Raw genomic sequence first — 21,065 nt, forward strand, 5'->3', positions numbered from 1 at the left:
TTCAGGACTACTCCATTGGATGATATTCGGCTACCAATGGACAGAATTCCAGGTTGCTTTCATGTCAGGTGGGTTTTTGTACCAGGAGGGCCCTTACTGTTATGGGCTCTTGGAGTACCAAAAGTACTGAAAGAAACGGAGGAAACAGAAGAAACAAATTCTGCACATAAAAGTCTACACTGACCCTATAATGCGGTTTCAAACTTGTCTTATCTGGCTATTGGTGATAAAGAGAACATGTTATTTGTTTTTCTCTTAGAGACAAACTTGCCATTAAAATAAAGAAAATAAAAGAGACTATCTCCATTTCCAACACCATCCCATTTTTGCACAAATAATTTTACACAACCACACTGGAGGATGAGAAATAACAGCTGAGCTGAATTCATTTTGCAAGACAATTAGCATCTGGGAAATAAATCCTCTTATCTGTTCACCTTTTCTTAATTGCAAATGCACTGAGGGATATGAATAGAATCAGATATCTGGTGTATAATCAGAGGTCCTAAATCCGAAATAAATGTGTACATGGCAAACAAGTCCCTGGGTTGACTTGCTCTATTTAAGACCCAAAACAAAATACAGTCTGTTCTCCATATCAATTGATTCTGCATCCACAGATTCAAATATCCACGGTTTGACAATATTTTAAAATGGAAAACACTCCTTATTATATAGTGGGGAATTCTGAGTGTTATAGTCATACAAAAGTTATTTTTCCAAGCTCTGTCTAGATGGAGCAGTGTTTCAGTTTATTCATTCACCATTTCATGCTATTCAGTTGGCTCTCCATATTCACATATTCAAACATAAAAAGCTTATAAATATTCCTATAAAAATATCCTCAAAGGAAACCTTGATTTTGTTATTTTCTATCAAGGACACCATTTTACTATACCATTTTATATAATGAGGCTTAAGCATTTATGGACTTTGGTATCCATAGGGGAGATTTGAATCAACCCCCAGTGGATACCAAGGACATTTAGGGAGGAAAAAATGAAGTGTGTTCCCAGTGTAATTATAAGCCAGGCTTTCAAATCTGCCTCCCAGATATTACATTTGTCCACAGAAAGAGGCCAAAGGGAATTTCAGCTGAGGGGGCAACCCACTGTTTAGAAAATTACATCAAAGCAAACAATGGATGAAAAGTATCTTCTCCCAGACAGTTGCGTTTAGGGGAGAGAAATAATGGACTCCCTATTCAAGTACATAACCATTCCCTACTGAGCACTCCAGATATTGGGATAGTTTTTCATGCCATTTATGCAACATGCCTTTAAAACCGAATGCCAGAGTATGTAAGCACTGGCTAAAATGCAATGTGACCCATATTGTGACAAAGAATGCCTATGTGGTCACCACAAGATCCCTAAAGGCACAAGCCATATTTGCCAGTCTTGTTTACTCTTGGCATTTTGCTCCCCTTTCTTCAATGAAAAAGAAGATGGAGTCTTGCAGAGGAAACATTGGAATGAAAAATGAAGGGCAGGGAGATGGAAAGATATTTTCTCAGAGCTTGTCTATACTGGAAAAAAAAATCCTATCCTTTCCATGAATGGACCACTGGCTGACCACACAATGCACAGCTGTTTCCGATGATGAGGATGGTGATGATGATTTTGTCTTAATCTTTGCCCTGTTCTTGGCTGCTCTTGGAATCTGACGACAAAATGCGAAGAGCTTATCAGGACAGGACTAATGTCGAAGAATTCAGAGAAAGAAATTTGGTTTACAGTTCAGCTGAAAAGCAAGCAATCAGCTCCCTTGAGGAGGAAACCTTATTCCATAGGAAAGATCATTTTTACTTTCTTGTTTTACCATGCTTCCCTCCAGTACTGATTCTCATAGGTAAAGCTGTTTCTTATCAGCATATCTCTCCAGAGGAGTAGGAAAAATATTCCTTGGATTGAATTGATCCTCAATCAATGGATCTACTCAGCTGGACACATCCCAGCTTGGAACTGGTTCATAGGATGCCTGTGTAGGTTCTCTTTGATCCATGTCTGGAAACTTTAGAGTACCTTGGTGCTTTGGGGAAGTCTGGACAATGGGACTGGGATCAGTTTGCGTTGGTTCCTGTCCACCCTGGAAACTAGTACATTACCCATTCCCTTCTCTTAGAGTTTCTCAACCTGGGGGTCAGGACCCCTGGGGGGTCACAAGGGGTTGTTAGACCATCAGAAAACACTACAACTCCCAAATGTCAAAGTCTATTTTCCACAAACTCCACCAGTGTTCACATTTGGGCATACTGAGTATCTGTGCCAAGTTTGAGTCCACAGTGCTCTCTGGATGGAGGTGAACTACAGCTCCCAAACTCAAGGCCAATGCCCACCAAACCCTTCCAGTATTTTCTGTTGGTCATGGGAGTTCTATATGCCAACTTCTATTCCATCTTTGTGGATTTCAGAATGCTTTTTGATTGTAGGTGAAATCACAACAACTACCACTCCCAAATGCCAAAATCAATCCCCCCTCCCAACCCCACCAGTATTCAAATTTGGGCATTATCAAATATTTGTGCCAAATTTGGTCCAGTGAATGAAAATACATCCTGCATATCAGATATTAACATTACGATTCATAACAGTAGCAAAATGACAGTTATGAAGTAGCAACGAAAATAACTTTATGGTTGGGAGGAACTTGTGAGGAACTTGTATTAAGGGGTTGCCACATTAGGAAGGTTGAGAACCACTGTCTTAGACCATTTATGGTCTTTCTCTTTCTGTCTCTAACCATCTTTCTATGTCACTCTTTCTCTCTCCCTTTCTATACAAAGAGGGTCCAATCCTCTACACATTGCAGTCCTGTACACATACCTACCAAGAAGCAAATCCCAGTGAAATGGGAAATCCTTCTGAGCAAATATGTAAACAATTGTACTAACAATTAAATGGCTTCCTATCTATGGATTCCAGGACTGGCCCATTTTAAGAGGATGGATTTCTGAATGAGAACACTGCCTCAAAGGAAATTAATTCCTCCCTATAAGTTGTTTCTCCTGCATTGCCGAAATCCGGGTTGGAAAAGCTGTCATAGACTCTCCAGAAATCTCCTCCCTCTCTCCTTCCTCCCATACATTAGACTTTGTGCTTTGGGTGTTTATTGTTAGAATGACACAGTCCTGGCAACTGTGCTGATGCTCAATGGGTATGTTTAACAATGCCACCAGCCGCTCTCCACCTCCTGGTAATGTTGCCATGTCTCAGATTTGGACTGTGAAATCTCAGAGTCTGGATTTAGAGTCTCCAGGTTGGATACAAAACAAGGTTTTTGCCACTTTTAACTCAAACAAGCTAAGAAGTGGGATGAGGTGTCCTACAATTCTGCAAAGCAGAAGGAATTTACCTGTCTTCCTTTCCATTTCGGCCTTGACATTTCAGCCATAGTCTTACCTTTCTAAGTAAATCTATTGCCAGACCGTTTTTCATACTGGCACTGCAAGCCCTCTTCTTCATTCGATTCACAAATTGATATGTAACACCAATTGCCTATCAAGTGTCTAGTGTGTCCCTACCATGATACCACTTAAGCACAACCAATCTGTGCTGACATCTGCTTACAGGTTTGCAGATTAGAAACATTCAAAGTCCTGAAATTTCATGGCCAAAACCTAAATTCTGAAGTGATCCTCTACTGAGGTTTCAAGGTTATAGAATCATAGAAAAAACAGAGTTAGAAGAGACCATATGGACCATCTAGTCCAACCCCTTGCCATGGAGGAAAATCACAATAAAAGTATCCCTGACTGATGTCCATCCAGCCTCTGTTTAAAAGTTTTCAGGGAAGGAGCTTCCATTACACTCCAAGGCAGGGAGTTCCACTGCTGAACAGCTCTCATGAGCAGGGAGTTCTTCCTAATGTTTAGGTGGAATCTCCTTTCCTGTCATTTGAATCCTTGGCTCCTAGTCCTAGTTTCAAAGGCACCAGGAAACAAGCCCGCTCTCTCTTCCTTATGACACCTTTTCACATATTGATACATGGCTCTCATGTCTTCTCTCAGCCTTCTCTTCTGCAGGCTAAATAGACCCAGTTCTTTAAGATGCTCCTCATAGAGAATCATAGTTTCCAGACCTTTGATCACTTTAGTTGCCCTTCTCTGGACACATTCCAGCTTAGGGTCGATATCCCTCTTGAGTTGTGGCACCCAGAATCGGACACAGTATTCCAGGTGAGGTCTAACCAAAGCAGAATAGAAGGGTGCCATGACTTCCCTTGATCTAGATGAGTGGTTCTCAACCTGCGGGTCCCCAGGTGTTTTGGTCTACAGCTCCCAGAAATCCCAGCCAGTTTACCAGCTGTTAGGATTCCTGGGAGTTGAAGGCCAAAACATCTGGGGACCCACAGGTTGAGAACCGCTCATCTAGATGCTATACTCCTTTGGATGCAGCCCAAAATCCCATTGGCTTTTTAAGCTGCTGCATCACATTCTTGGCTCATCCTCAGCTTGTTGTCCATGATATTTTTCACATTGTTGTTGAGCCAGGCATCATCCATTTTGTATCTTTTCATTTCATTTTTTTCTGGCTAAGTGTAGTATCTTGCATTTGTCCTTGTTGAAATTCATTTTGTTAGTTTTGACCCAGTATGGTGACTTTATTAACACCAATTTTTTCAAGACACCGCTCCCATCCCTCATTCTCACTTTTGTAACCAGTGAAGATTATCCACATCTTGATAGCTGGAAAGATTATTTCAGGAGATGAAATTCTCCTCTCCCTCTACTCCTTGCTATCCTTGGGTAAGTATTTTTTTAAAAAAATCAGTGGTTGTGGTATGTCTTTCAAGCTGTGTGGCCATGTTCCAGAAGTATTCTCTCCTGACATTTCGCCCACATCTATTGCAGGCATCCTCCATGAAAATGAACAAAATCTGGCTACCAGTATTAAAAACACTCTAAAATCAAAACAGTAGATGGGAACCAACACTCTGAGGGCAGAGGAGCCCCAAGGATGGCTAATGACTGAACAAAGGATGCCCTCCAGGCAAGAGACAAAACCTTTCCAATGCTAATTAGGGTGATTAACTGACACATTAATGCTGGCTTCCCATTGGCAAAGGACTCTTGCCACACCCTGGACTCTCCACAGATATATATATTTTCCTTTCCTTGCCTAGTTTATCCATACCCCACACCTCTGAGGATGCCTGCCATAGATGTGGGCGAAACGTCAGGAGAGAATACTTCTGGAACATGGCCACACAGCCTGAAAGACATACAACAACCCTGTGATCCAGGCCATGAAAGCCTTCAACAACACATAAAATCAGTGGTATCGTATTTTTTAAAAATGGTCATGTTTGGAATGACAAAACTGTAATAGCGAGGGGGCTCATGCTAGGATGCAGCCTCTATTAGTGATTGTGCAAATACCATAAAATACAACTTTGTGCAATAAAGTCCTCAGAAGTTCTGAGTTGGGTCTGGATAAATACCTGGATGGAAAAACACCCAGGAATAAAGCGAAGGATCTCCAGAAAAGGTAATCCTGCAAAGCGGATGCTAGTCAGGCAACAATAAGATGGTTCAGCATAAAGCAGCTCCTTGTGGTCTGATGTCATTAACTGGCTCTGTCTTTATTTCCCAGCAATTGTGATCCTCTTCTCCTCTTATAGTCATTTGTTTGGAGATTTTCAACAGCTTGGATGAAAAGGATGTGTGAGGTATCAGTGTCGTTTTGAAGAAGCAAATGTACCATTAGAAGCAATTCCGAGAAGCAATTTCTCCAGAGCATTCAAGGCAAACTCTTTGCAGATCATTTTTCCATTCATGCTGCTGCGAATCCTGGCCTTTGTTCTATTCAGGTTTGCTTTTGCCTCCATTCATGAAATGCTTCCATGCTATTGGGAGGAAAAACAAAGTCTTGCAAGCATTATTAAGTAGAATGGAAGAAAAAATGGTGCTAAGTATGATTGATCTGCAAGCTGCCATGAAAGCCAGGTCCAGATCCCACACAAAACAGAATAAAGCATTAATAAGGTTGTAGAATAAGGCAACACTTGGGATGGGTTCAATGCTCTGTCTAGAAGGTTGCTAGAGTGGAAAATGAAGAGGGTTCCTGTACCATTGAGATCTTCTAAAATTCCCCCTTTTATGCCCATTGCATTATGCTGGGTAGAACAAAATAAGCTGAAGTCATGATGATACAAAAGTTTACAACAATTATTATTGACCATTGTGTTCTTAAAAAGGTGTGGAATAGTTCGAAAATGCAACAAAATTTTAGCACACGCACACCACATAAAAAGACTCCATATGAATGGAAAGAAAGGTGTTTGCACATGGGTCATGCACCATTCGTAAAATGCATTTTTGTGCAACCATACATAAACTGAAAGGGGTGTAGAATCTCTGAGGATGTGGCCACTTACCCTATTGGCTGTAAGTAGGGAAACTTTAGGAGTTAAAAAAGTTATTGTTTTCAAAGTTTGCCAAATGTACTTCGCAGCAGCTGAAAACAAGATTGAGCAACTCAGTAGATGTTACATTTACAGAGCTGCAGAATTATGCTGTGATTAAAAGCATCAGCAGAAAAGGTTTGTGGAATAAATAGAATGAGTTGCAATCTGCTGTATATACTCATGTATAACTCTAGTAAGGTTAGTAAAAAAAAATCTGGGTTGACTTATTGTAGGTCATATCAAAATCCATAATTTTGGCCCCAATACGTCCCTAGACTTATACATGGGATAAACTTATACATGAGGTTGACTTCTACATGTATTCGACTTCTGCATATGTTCGATTTCTACATGAGGCGGGCGTCCCTTTCCGCAGCTGCGCATGTGCATGTGTTGCAAAAGCTTGCAAGGAAGGTTATGGCAACCGTTTTTTGGGACAGGAAAGGTGTGCTTCTTGCAAAACCTTAGAAGAACGATCCAGAATGAGCGTGGGGGAAAGTTGAGCGCATGCACATGCGCAGCTGCGGGAAGGGACGCCCGCCTGGTTGAGGACGCAAGCCAAGTGGCAAAGTTTGGTGGGGAAGGACTTTCCAAACTCTTTTATCGCTATGAGAAGTGCCTAGATTCCAATGGGGACTATGTTGAGAAGTGGTATTTGGGTCTGGCTTTCAACTGCATACGGTAAATGTTTTCTCCTATACTTTGTTCATTTTTAATTCCAAAACGTAATCTACTTTCTGGATAGCCCTTGTATACAAGAGGTTGATCTATACATGAAGTCAATTTATACACGAAGTCAGCTTATACCAGAGTTTATACAATCATCCTACCATCCTAATTAAGGGCAATCTTGGGGGGATTCAAATCCCTCAGCTAAAAAATAGAAAAGCATCAAGTTAATAAGCAGAATGAGTTTGTTTCTTCTTTTGATTAAGCCTCCCGTCGCTTGGCACCGTGGGGAAGAGATTATAAGTGGATCCTAATCAATAGCTCATTAATATTATCCTTGCCCACACACCCGCCTGCTGAGAAAATTAAGAAATGGTGGATTGCAATTGAGCAAACTTTTTAAAAAGACAGCTAACAAGTTTGTCTGCCCTTGAAATTATTATTTCGAGCATAATATTACTCCCTGAGGGTGGGTACAAGTTGGGAGTTGCCAATCAAAGGCTTTGTGCTTGGCTGAAGGTAATAATAACAATAATTAATGGAAACCATGGTTGCCTATAACCATCATGTTTAAGCTCAGTCTCTAAGCACGGCACCCACTCATCTTTTAGCTTAAACCCCTGCCTGGAAAGTGTAGGATTTCTAACAATGAGGGACTGAAGGCAATGGCATTGAGGAGACTAATGCAGAATAAAGAACCATAGGACTGGAACCTTTGAGCAGCGAGAGTCAAACATCATGTTCCAGGGCTTCAGACAATTTTTCAGTTTTTGTTTGGTTCTCTAAAAGGGGTCATTATGGCTGGCAGGTACATAAATAGAGCCAATGGCTCATTTTCATGCTCATGACCTGCCTCTCAGGAGCTCAGGAGGATGTGGCTGCCTTGTCAAAATGACCACATCATGTTTATTTTGGGGCGGCTTTTGTTTTCCATTTACTGGATCACATACATAACATACCTTTGTTGCTTGAGAAACTTTTTCAGCTCCTTCAATGAGAAGTGTTTTGTTGGGTGGATCTGGACTGTGTAATTCATGTTGTTTGACCCCATTTTAACTGCCATGACTCAATGGTATAGAGCTCTAAGATTTGTGTTCTGGTGAGTCTACAGCCCTATTCTGCAGAGAAGGCTAGAGGCTTTTAAAATTATAACTTCTTTTACTGTACTGAGTGGCTTTCAATCACCAAAGGGAGAAGATGGCTCCTTCAGCCTTGCTGTCGTGACAGTTTCAGGACTCCTGTTCAGAAATTCTTATAGTTCCTTGGCAGCGATTATGGCTCACAAAGATCACCTCCAATGTCTCTCTCCTAGAAGACACTTGGCAAAAGTTTGTATAGCTTCTGCAACAACACAATCGGCTGTTTCTCGGGTCTCCCTTGGAAGCTCCCAATAAACGTGTCTAATCTTGGGACTACCCTCAATAATCTCCCCTTAAAGTGGTGTCAAACTGCATTAATTCTTTAATGTAGATGACCTTTAGAAAACCAGAACTGTTCTGCTAAGCCAACATTGCAGGTAGGAAGAAAAGGGCTTTAAGTGTCGTACCTCAAGTTAGCTTCACCTTGCTATATACACCAGGCTGCACACAGGTTGAAGTCTTTTGTAGTTTATTAGAAAATAGAAGATAAAGAATTATTTAAAAGCAGAAGTAAAGTTCCAAAAGATTGTTACAAAACAAAGCCTTAGAGCATAATCCAGGAAATGACCAATAATAAACAAAGTCCCATTAGAGCATGACAAAGACCCATGAACATGAACACACAAAGGCTTGAAGAAATCCAGTAGAATGAGAACATGCTTCTTGGGTGAATGAAAAGTTGCTTTGACAAAGGTTTGTCTCCCAACACACTGTTTTAATACCCTTTGCAAAGCATGAAAGCATTTCTTTGGCCTCTGACCTCCTTCTTGTTTGTTATTCTCACACTCCTTCGAACCCTGAATTCCAAACGGTCAGCTCGATCTAGAGATTCCATTTCATCAAGGCCAGCCAGTTCATTAGCGTCTGTCTGCCTGCTATCAGACTGAGAACTGTCCTCCTTTTCTGAGTCAATTTGCACCTGGCTAGTTTCAGTATCATCAACACCATTCCCTGATGTGGGAAAAACTCTCTGTTCCTCATCTTCTACAACATGGACACTCTGAACCTGAATCCCAAAATCCCCATCAGAGTAATTTTGAACCTGAATCCCATAATCACCATCAGAGTCACTCTGAGGCTCCAGCTGAGTCACAATATTAAGACAAGGTAAAGACAGTGTGGCCCAAAGACCACGTATGAGTGATTTTGTGGTCTCCAAGGCCTACATGGATCCAAAGCACAAATGTCCTGACTTGGTATAGCTTCCGAGCTCAGAACCGATATGAAGTCTTTGGGGCACTGGTGTCAAATTTGTGGCCCTCCAGGTGTTTTGGACTTCAACTTCTAGAATTCTTGGTCATTGGACAAGCTGGCTAGGGCTTCTGGGTTTGAAGGCCCCAAAATCTGGAGGGCTACAAGTTTGACAACTCTTCAGGATATGTGATGACATCAGTGAATCCATTGGGTTTTATGGCAGACTTTAAAGGACCTTTCCAAGGTGCTAAATGTATTAGAAGTCTAGAGTTCAGCACCCTGGAGAGCTCCTTCAAAGAGTGCAATAATAACACTATGTAACATGATTTTTGTTCCTGGGTTATAGATGTCATTTCCTAATTGATTTTGCCATAAAAACATGACAAATGTTTATGAAACTGCAGAAATATCTCATAGGGTCTCAAACAATTTAACATAGTTTGTGACAGTCAAAAAATGTTTCTGGAGTATAACAACTACTTTCTAAGTAAGTACCACACAATTAAACAGGAAATAACATTTTCAAACCAGGAACAGAATATTTATGAATTTTGTTACATAGTGTATTAGAATCATTGAATCATACAGTTGAAACAGATCTCAAGAGCCATCTAATGTGATGCCCTTCTGCTACACAGGAACACACAGAAAGATTCTCATAAGTGCACTTCAGGTTGGTACAATTGGCAACATTACTGCAAGGTATTCAGGAACAAAATATTGACAGTTCAAGGTCTAAGTGGGAAACAATGCGGCCTCCTAATCTCCATTACAGCTTTGAACTGTGAGAGATGAAAATGTGCATGTCACACAAAATCTATGAGAACTGTTGATAGCTTTCTCCCTTGCAATGAATCTGTGATGTCTGGACCTGCTCCTTATAAGCGATCAGCCTTGAGAATCATAAAATCATGGTTGGTTCCACAAAAGCCATTTAGTCCAACCCACCTGACACGCAGCAATATATAAAGTAACACATCCTGTTTGAAAGTGCCCAATGAACAGATCTTATAATCATGAAGTTCTTCCTAATGCTTAGGTGGAATATCGCTTCTTCTAATTTGGATTCACCCCCGCCCCCCTTACTCTAGATGCGAAAGATGCAGGAACACTACCTTTTTTTTGCATCTGGTTGCCCTAGAAACCAGGCATCACTAACCAAAAACGGAAGGGACTTTATGAGAAATTTATCTGAACACCCTAGCCATTCTTTTCAAGACCTATGAAGAAGGTGGCCAGATCTGAAATTTGTGACCAACACTTGGAGTTGCCATGTTGAAAACAGGAGTGGGCTTTCCAGTTGACTTCAACTTATAGTGACCCCATGAATGATGGATGCCCAAGTCATTCTCTCCTTACCATCCCTGCTCAGGTCTTGCAGACTCAGGGCATCCATGGCTTCCTAGATTGAGTCTCTCCATCTGAAACTGGATTCTCCTCTTTTCCTACTGCCCTCCACTTTACCAAGGCTTATAGTCCTTTCTGGTGAGTAATGTCTTCTCAAGATATGCTTAGCATGACAGCCTCATTTTAGTCATCTCAGCACCTAGTACTTTGGGTGTGGATTCTAAGATTAAAATGGGGTACAAATAAATATAGTCAGCAGCACCATAATCACCAATATTGTCAACTAAGTTCATCAATTGGAGCCTGGTGTCCAGCTCAAGGGAAGTCCCAGTGCCCTTCCACACAGCCATATAACCCAGAATATCAAGGCAGAAAATCCCACAATATCTGCCTTGAAATGGGTTATCTGAATCCACACTGCCATATATTCCTGTTCAAAGCAGACAATGTGGGATTTTCTTCAGCTGTGTGGAAGGGGCCCAATGAGGTCTGTTTGGTCAGACCTCATCGGGAATAAACCTGTGTCCAGTTCTGGCATCATAATTCAAGAAGGATAAGGACAAGCAGGAAGATGTTCAGAGGAGGGTGATTAAAATGACCTAAGTCTTGGAAACCAAGCCCTCTGAGGGGCAGAGAATGGCTCTGGGTATGTTTAGTTTGAAGAGAAGGTGGCTTAAAATGGACATGGTATGTTTAAATATTTGAATGGATGTCACATTGAGGAGGTGCAACCTTGTTTTCTGCTGCTCCATAGACCAGGACACGTAGAGTAATGGATTGGATAGGGTTCTGTGTGGAATCAGTTTCCTCCATTTCCTGTATTTAATTCGCTACCTTTGTTACTTCAGGACACGTAACGGGAAGCTCCTTCCCAGTATGAAAATTGGCTCAACATAGAAAACAAGTGAGAACTGAACCCGGCTCCTTGCCTGCTTTTTGTGAGCAGCTTCCTTGCTTTGGAAAGAATGTGCCTGCAGTCGAGCACCTCCTCTAGAGTAAGAAACAGAACTTGCCTCCTTGCCTTTGAAAGTGTGTGTGTGGTGTGCAGGCCCAGAAAGCTCTTGCAAGCACCTCCTCTAGAGTAAGAAACAGAACTTGCCTCCTTGCCTTTGAAAGTGTGTGTGTGGTGTGCAGGCCCAGAAAGCTCTTGCAAGCACCTCCTCTAGAGTAAGAAACAAAACTTGCCGATTGCCTCCTTGCCTTGGAGAGTGTGTGTGTGGCATGCAGACCCAGAAAGCATCCATGCCTGCCTTCAGCAAGCGGCTCCTCTAGAGTAAGAAACAGAACTTGCTTCCTTGCCTTGGAGAGTGCGTGTGTGGCGTGCAAACCTAGAAAGCACCCATGCCTGTCTACAGCCAAGCACCTCCTCTAGAGTAAGAAATAGAACTTGCATATTGCCTCCTTTCCTTGGAGAGTGCGCATGAGGCACGCAGGTCCAGAAAGTGCCTCTCCTCTGTTTTAGAAAAACAGGTAAGACGCCTCCTCAAAGTGTGCACCTGCCTGCAGCTATGAGTGCTTCTCCTCTAGAGTAGAAACAGCTTAAATGCCTATAACAGGATGGGGAGCCTGGGAAGCCCCCTCCCATAATGGGCCGATAGGAAATGGATCTTTTGGCACCCCAGAGCAAAAACAGATATCTGCCCTCCTGATTTTGTGAAGGTGCAAAAATGGATTGGGCCCCCCACGGAAAGCCAGGACAAGATTTACCTGGGTTGCACAATGTCGCACCTCAGGTTAGCTTCACCTTGCTAAAGACACCAGGATGCACACAGATTGTAGTCTTTTGTAGTTTATTAGGAAATAAGGAAAAGATAATTCATAAAAGGTAAAAGTTCAGTTCTAAAAACAAGGCTGTAAGAACAAATCCATGGAAACTTTAGGCATGAAGCAAGGTCCTTAAAACGAAACCAAAGTCCCAGAAACGAGGATACATCCAGGCTATAAGATAATGCAGGAAAGTAGACTTAGTTCTTGATTCAAGCGAGGAATTGCTTTTACAGTCTGCCTTTCAGCAGACTGTTTTAATAGCATACCATGAAGGCATTTCTTTGCCGTTTGACCTCCCTCTTAGTTGCTATTCTGAGGCTTCTACGCAACCCCCAAAATTTCAAACGACTAGCCCGATCTAGAAACGTGGCCTCATCATCGCTTTCAAGGCCACAGGGCTCGTTAGTGTTATCAGGCTGGGAGCTATTCTCCCTTTCTGCTTCTTGCACCTGAAAACCATCATCAGCAACAACATCATTCCTTTATTTATTTACAGCATTTATATTCCGCCCTTCTCACCCCGAAGGGGACTCAGGGTGGATCACATTACACATATAGGCAAACATTCAATGCCTTTTAACATAGAACAAAGACAAGACAAACACAGGCTCCAAGCGGGCCTCGAACTCATGACCTCCTGGACAGAGTGATTCATTGCAGCTGGTTGCAGCTGGCTTGCTTCTCCAGCCTGCGCCACAGCCCGGCGGGAGAGCCTCCCTGCTCCCCATCTCCCACAGCAGGGACATCCTGCACCTGAATCCCATAATTCCCATCAGAGTCATCTTGAAACTCATCCTGAACCTGAATCCCATCATCTTGAAACTGCATCCCAGAATCCTCATCAGAGTCACACAAAGGCTGAGTCACAACACACAACCCTAGTTATGGATACAAATTGCAGTGAAAAAAAGATTCCACTTAAATATTAGGAAAAGCTTCCTAATCATAAATGTTATTTGACAGTGAAATATACTGCCTGGGATTCCAGTAGAGTCTTTTTCTCTGGATGGTTTTTAAACAGAGTTAGATGGCCATCTGTCAGGAATGCTTGGATTGTGCATTTGGTAGAGGGTTGGGCTGGATGGCCTTGGTGGTCTCTTCCAAGTCTGAGTCTATGACTGTATGATCTTGCTTGTTCTTTTTACCCAGTTCTGTTCTCTCCCTCCCCTGCTTCTCCCTCTTCATTTCCCCATTCTGCTCTCCTTCGGCTTTTCTGTGCCACTTCTGCCATCTGCCTCTATCTCTCCCTCCCTCCGTCAACCCTGTGTTACTTCCGGCTCTTCTTCATCTCCAATTCTGTCTGCTCACCTTCCTTTTATTAGAAACCCTTGATAGGCATGGTTGTCATGACATCCCATCAGCCAGATATTCCCCAGGAAATCCAAAAAGAAAATCCCTTGTTCATAGTCTGGGGGGGAAAAGCCAGCAACTAACTCCAACAATGGTGCCTTGCAAGGGAATTGGTGGTCTGCCAACAACAGGGAGGGAGGGAGGATAGACAAAGAAGGCAAAGCTCAGCAAAGATAACAGAAACAAAACCATGAAACAGAAATCTTTGTGTTTCCCTTTTGGAAATTATTCAGTGTATTTCGATCACCATTCAAATATATGCAAAATTTGCATATATGTACATGTAAATATATGGGTTGTTGAAGGCTTTCATGGCTGGGATCACAGGGTTGTTGTATGTCTTTCAGGCTGTATGGCCATGTTCCAGAAGTATTCTCTCCTGACGTTTCGCCCACATCTATGGCAGGCATCCTCAGAGGTTGTGAGGCATGGATAAACTAGGCAAGGAAAGGAAAAAAAATATATATCTGTGGAGAGTCCGTGGTGTGACAAGAGTCCTTTGTCACTGAGAAGCCAGTGCTAATGCTGCAGTTGATAACCCTAATTAGCATTGGAATTGCCTGGGGGGTATCCTTTGTTCAGAGTCATTAGCTGTCCTTGGGGCTCCTCTGCCCTCAGAGTGTCGCTTCCCATCTACTGTTCTGATTTTTGAGTTTTTTTAATACTGGTAGAGAGATTTTGTTCATTTTCATGGTTTCTTCCTTTCTGTGGAAGTTGTCCACATGCTTGTGGATTTCAACGGCTTCTCTGTGTAGTCTGACATGATAGTTGTTGGAGTGGTCCAGCATTTCTGTGTTCTCAAATAATATACTGTGTCCAGGTTGGTTCATCAAGTGCTCTGCTATGGCTGATTTCTCTGTCTGAGGGCAGAGGAGCTCCAAGGATGGCTAATGACTCTTAACAAAGGATACCCCCCAGGCAAGAGACAAACCTTTCCAATGCTAATTAGGGTGATTAACTGCAACATTAGTGCTGGCTTCCAACTGACAAAGGACACTTGTCACACCCTGGACTCTCCACAGATATATATTTACCTTCCATGCCTAGTTTATCCATGCCTCACAACCTCTGAGGATGCCTGCCATAGATGTGGGTGAAACGTCAGGAGAGAATACTTCTGGAACATGGCCACACAGCCCGAAAGTCATACAACAACCCTGTAAATATATGTATTGCCTTCATCTGCAGGGGGCAAATTGTTGGCTCAGGAAATAGGGTAGGGAAGGACTTTAGTCCACTTTCAGCCAAGGATACATTTAATATCGAGCTCTTTTGCACGCAATAAGTACAGTGCTTTGATGCCACTTTCATTACAAAGATTCTATTCTGGGATTTTTATTTAGACTTTCCATTGAGAAAATTCCAATCTCTGTGTTGTTGAAGGCTTTCATACACCACTGGAGAAATTATACTGCTTAGCCAGCATTGCACCACCTGACATCCCTTGGGAAATAGCAGCCAACAATGAAAGGACCAAGGCATTGCCATCTCCAACCCATCCCCTGTTCGGATATCAGCCAGCACGCCAATGCCTTAAATCAAGTAACAGCTTCCTAAGATCTACAGAGATACTCACAGGAACACCTCAGCAAGTGAGAGTCCAAAAGTGGCAGGTTAATACCTGGAACCTTAAGTGACTGTCGCCGGATGAGAGACTCCCCCCCGGGCACACAGAAGACTGGGCAACTTGTTGGAAACTAGTCAAGTGGAGTTTATATATCTGTGGAATAATGTCCAGGGTGGGAGACAAAACCCTTTTCTGTTGGAGGCAAGTGTGAATGTTTCAATTGGCCATCTTGATTAGTATTGAGTAGTCTTGCAGCTTCAAAGCCTGGCTGCTTCCTGCCTGGGGGAATCCTTTGTTGGGAGGTGTTAGCTGGCCCAACAGACCTCACAACTTCTGAGGATGCCTGTCTTAGATGTGGGAGAAACATCAGGAGAGAAGCTTCTGGAACATGGCCATACAGCCCAGAAAAATCACAGCAACCCAGAGATTCTGGTTACGAAAGCCTTCAACAACATGTTGAATTAATGCAATTTAACCCCACTTCAACAGCCCTGGTTTAATGTTATTGAATCCTGGAAGTTGTAGTTTTACAACCCTTTCTGTCAAAGATTGCTGATGCCTCACCAAATTACAAATCCCATAATCCCACATCAATGAGCTATGACATTTAAAGTGATATCAAACTGCATTGATTTTACAGTGTAGCAGCAACCAGATTTATGGAGGGAAAGAATATTCCCAAAGGTTTGCATCTTTGTTGAAAAAAAGATATCTTGACATATAGAAACACCCCACTGAGAATACGGATCTTTAATAATTCACAAGTTTTTTCTCCTTCTTCTGGTGGAGGATTCGTTTGTGCAAACAAACCAACCCACACAAAGCCTTTTTCTGAGAAACCCCAGCATTTCTGCACAGAAAAATATGTTGCCTGCCAGAATGAATTTATGCAAAGTACATTGGTTTCAGCACAAAATGACCTTTTTTAAAAAACCAAACTATATTTTTAATGCAAATGATTTTTAGTACATTTTTTTCCAAAAGTTATGCAAAACTACACATAAGATGAACTAGTTGGTATCCCTGCTCAACAGGTAACTTTGGGTAAGCCATATGACAAAAAAGGAAAATCCAACTAAATATCAGGAGGAATTTCTTGATGGACAAAGTTGTTTATTTGCGGAAGAAATTAACCCAGAAATGGTTGAATGCTGCCCTTTAGTTGGCTCTGAAACTGATGTCAGATGGTCATCTGTTGGGGTGCTTTTCCTGATCCAACTAGGAACACATTCCTGCATTGGAGTTCTATAAATGTATGATTTTATGAATTGTGCCATCTGACAACCCATCCGTTTCTAAATACAGGCCCAATATTTGTTGTTGCTGTTGTTGCCATTGCTCTTGGGTACCTTCAGGTCGTCTATGATTTGTGGGATGAGATTTCATATTAGGGTTTGTTCTTCTGAGGCTGAGAGAGTGTGGCTTGTCCAATGTCAATCATTGGATTTCCATGGCTGAGCAGGGATTCGAATTCTTCTCTCAAGAGTCATAGCCCAATGCTCAAACCAGGACAGCACATTGAATCCAATATACTGCATTGTGTGCATCTTCAAGATGTTCCCATCTTTAAGGTGACCCTCAGGTGAACCTACAGTCAGTTTCTTGAGTAGTTTGTTCAGAGGCTGAGAGTATGATTTGCTCAAAGTCAAGTAGTGAGTTTCCATGGCCAAGTGGAGATCCAAACCTTGGTCTCCAGAACTGTGAGTCAACACTCAAACCATTATACCACATTGGCTCTCAAAGGCTACACTGCTACTGTGTTTTGGAGTTGCAGGTCCCCAAATCACCTACTGTTAGTCACACTAGCTGTGGTTTTTGACTGATGGGCTGTGGGGCAGCTGTTGAGCAGCTGCCTTAAATCACTCTGACCATGAGGTCATGAGTTCGAGGCCAGCCCGTGGCGGGGTGAGCACCCGTCAATTAAAAATAAAAATAGCCCCTGCTCGTTGCTGACCTAGCAACCCGAAAGATAGTTGCATCTATCAAGTAGGAGATAAGGTACCACTTATAAAGTGGGGAGGCAAGATTAACTAATTTACGACCTGGAATGAGGAAGTGCCGTCAGTGTGGATGATGAAGCAGCTGCTCCCCCCTGTGGCCAGAATCGAACATCCCCTCAGAAGAAGGTTAACTTGCCTCTGCGTGTGTCTCTCAGTCTCTGTTTGATGTGTTTATGGGCATTGAATGTTTGCCCTATGTGTGTATAATGTGATCCGCCCTGAGTTCCCTTCGGGGTGAGAAGGGCGGAATATAAATACTGCAAATAAATAAATAAATAAATAAAATCCAAACTACCTTGAGCACCGCAGTTGAGAATCATGGCTTGACTCCATGAGTTTGTCACCAAAGTCCTGAGATGATGACGTCCTAGCGATGAGGCTTTGGTAACATCATGAACCATGGTACATTTAAGCAGCAACCATCACCACACAGAAGACTGTCATTTTAAAAGGAAATTCTAACAAGAATATTCATATGCAGTTTTTAAGGTTATTCTCTCACCATGAGACTCCTCTCCTTCTCCTGAAAGCTAGAGAAGAGGATTCCAGACTCTAAGGTTTGGAAGCATTACGAAGAGTCCCAAACAGGCATCTATCTATGGAGTAGCTGTCTTCCTTTACGTCTACATTTCCATTGCTTACATCAGAGAGCCAGCAAGGTGTACTGGTTTGAGCATTGGACTACAACTTGGAAACCAGGGTTCGAATTCCCACTCAGCTATCAAACTCACTGGGAGATCTTGGGTGAGTCACACTCTTTCAGCCTCCTTTCTGAACAAATCTTGCCATGAAAACCCTGAAATAGGATCACCTTAGGATTGCCATAGGTGAGGAACAACTTCGAGGTGCATAAGACAGTACTGTTGCTATCTGAAGGGATTTATTTCCATGACTCCTGTTTATTTATTTATTTATCTATTTATTTAATTTATATACCGCTCTTCTCCCCCAGGAGGACCCAGAGCGGTCTTACATAATGGCAAGATTAATGCCACATATAATACAAAATATAGTAAAACAAACGATTGTAAAAACACACTTAAAAACCAATATCAAATCCCATTTAAAACAGTAAAACACTGTGTGACCATTACAACAGGGCCAGTAGCATTGGGCCAAAAGTCAGAGCCAGTCTGTATTCAATTTCACATTAATCCAACAAATACATCAGATTATATCAACCGTATCTTAGGATGGGCCAAAAGCTTGGTCCCACATCCAGGTCTTCAGCTGCTTCCTAAAAGACATGAGTGAGGGGGCTTCCCTAATCTCCCTTGGCAAGGAGTTCCACAGCCGCGGAGCCACCACCGAAAAAGCCCTGTCCCTCGTTCCAGCCAAATGCACCTGTGACGGCAGCGGGACCGAGAGCAGGGCCTCACTGGAAGATCTTAATCTGCGGGGCGGCTCATAGGGGGAGATAAGTTCAGAGATACGTTTGTTGATAAAAAAATCAATGGATGCTGGTGTCCCTGAATATACAAGTAAAATGGTGCTCCTTATATAAAATGGCAAAATCCAGGCTTGCATTGGGGAGATTTGGGGGGGGGGGGGTATTTTCAAACTGTGGATGGTGAAATCTGTGGATATAGAACAATTGGATAGAATTCTCTCTCTCAGAAGTTAAATAGGAGAAAGGAGAGCATGATGCACCCCAAGTCTTCAAAGAACCTGGAAATTCCCAGGTATATATATATATATATATATATATATATATATATATCCCTCTCTCTCTCTCTCTCTCTCTCTCTCTCTCTCTCTCTCTCTCATAGCAATAATAATAATAATAATAATAATAATAATAATAATAATAATAATAATAATACTTTATTTTTATACCCTGCCTCTATCTCCCCAAAGGGACTCGGGGTGGCTTACATGGGGCCAAACTCGGATAAAACAGCAAACAACATATAATAACAGCAAAAAATACTGACAGAAGGGAAATTACCATTCTAAATATAATAATATACTGTATGTATAAAAGACAAACATGATAAAAACATGGATTTGGCACCCTGACGTTAAGTCCAGTCATGTCTGACTCTGGGGGTTGGTGCTCATCTCCATTTCTAAGCAGAAGAGCCGCCATTGTCCGTAGACACCTCCAAGGTCATGTGGCCGGCATGACTGCATGGAACACCGTTACCTTCCTGCCGGAGCGGTACCTATTGATCTACTCAAACTGCTAGGTTGGCAGGAGCTGGAGCTAACAGCGGGCGCTCAAGCCGCTCCCAGGATTTGAACCTGGGACCTTTCGGTCTGCAAGTTCAGCAGCTCAGTGTTTTAACGCACTTTGCCACCGGGGCTCCTACAGTACACTAATAGGGCAAGATAAAGTGCAACCTCAAGAGAATGAAACCACCATCTTTCCGAACAACACAAAGCAGAAGAAGATCCAGAATTTAATCAAAGTCTGTCTATTTTGATCTAATTTTATTTTTTTCCAATCCACAACTTAGTGATAAAAGCACACACATACATGCATACATCAAAAGTTTACCGGGCAGGAACTTCCAACTTTCAGCATCTTCCCATACGCCAAAGGGAAAAAACTCCCCAGATCCCCCTCCCAAAACCCCATAAGGAACAAACCCCGCAGCTCATTTGGATCGTGCTTTTATTTAAGGATCTAATTCTATATACAGCATAGGAAAAAATAATGAAAATTTCAATTGCAAATTTGGGGTGTGGGGGCACCAAATTATGTAACCCTCCAACCCTGCTTAAACAGATAACCCCCCCCTTCTTCAAATAGCAGCCCCCTTTCTTCATCCTGATTGGCATCACTCTCCTGTCATCCCCATCATCCCTGCCGTTCAATCTCTCTCTGAATGACGGCTTGGATTTCCGGATGGGGAAACTCTGCCTTTCTCCAAAGGGAATCTCTTGATCTGCCGGTTATATAAGTCCCCGGTGTCCTTTTATGGCTCGGCTTCCTGCTTCATCAACCAGAGCCGGAGGAGAAAAAAAGCCGAGCATCATTTGCGTCTGTGGGCCGGGCAAGTGATTAAGCGACTGATTCAGGCTTACAAATTGGCAGGTTTCGCAGAGATGGGTGGATTTAATTTTGTGTCAAGGCCGTGATGGGTGGGACGCCCCCCTGTCCAAAGCCTATTCATCTTATTACACACAATCACACACCCCCCTCCAAAATCTTCACCCCAACATTATTGCAGTTACTATCATGCCAGTAAGTATGTCTGACTCCCCAATTCTCATTTGGAAAGACCGGGTCCCACTCAGTTTCGTTCATGAAATGTTATTATCCTGGATTTAATGCCTAATAAACCTACTTTCAGGTGACTACCTAAAGTAGCCAGTGCAAGTCCTGTTTACGAGAGGAAAGCGGGGTAATAATAATAGATATTAATGCTAATAATAATAATAATAATAATAATAATAATAATAATAATAATCTAACCACACTACATACCATATCAACCAAGAAACCAAGAAAATCTAGGGTAAGGTCCATGTACACTGGAGAATTCAGGGCTTATTCATAACCTCACAACCTCTGAGGATGCCTGCCATAGATGTGGGCGAAACGTCAGGAGAAAATGCTTCTAGAACATGGCCATACAGCCTGGAAAACATACATCAACCCTCTTGCTTTATTTTGCG

Source organism: Anolis carolinensis, chromosome 4 (assembly GCF_035594765.1).
Source record: "Anolis carolinensis isolate JA03-04 chromosome 4, rAnoCar3.1.pri, whole genome shotgun sequence".
Lineage (NCBI taxonomy): Eukaryota > Metazoa > Chordata > Lepidosauria > Squamata > Dactyloidae > Anolis > Anolis carolinensis.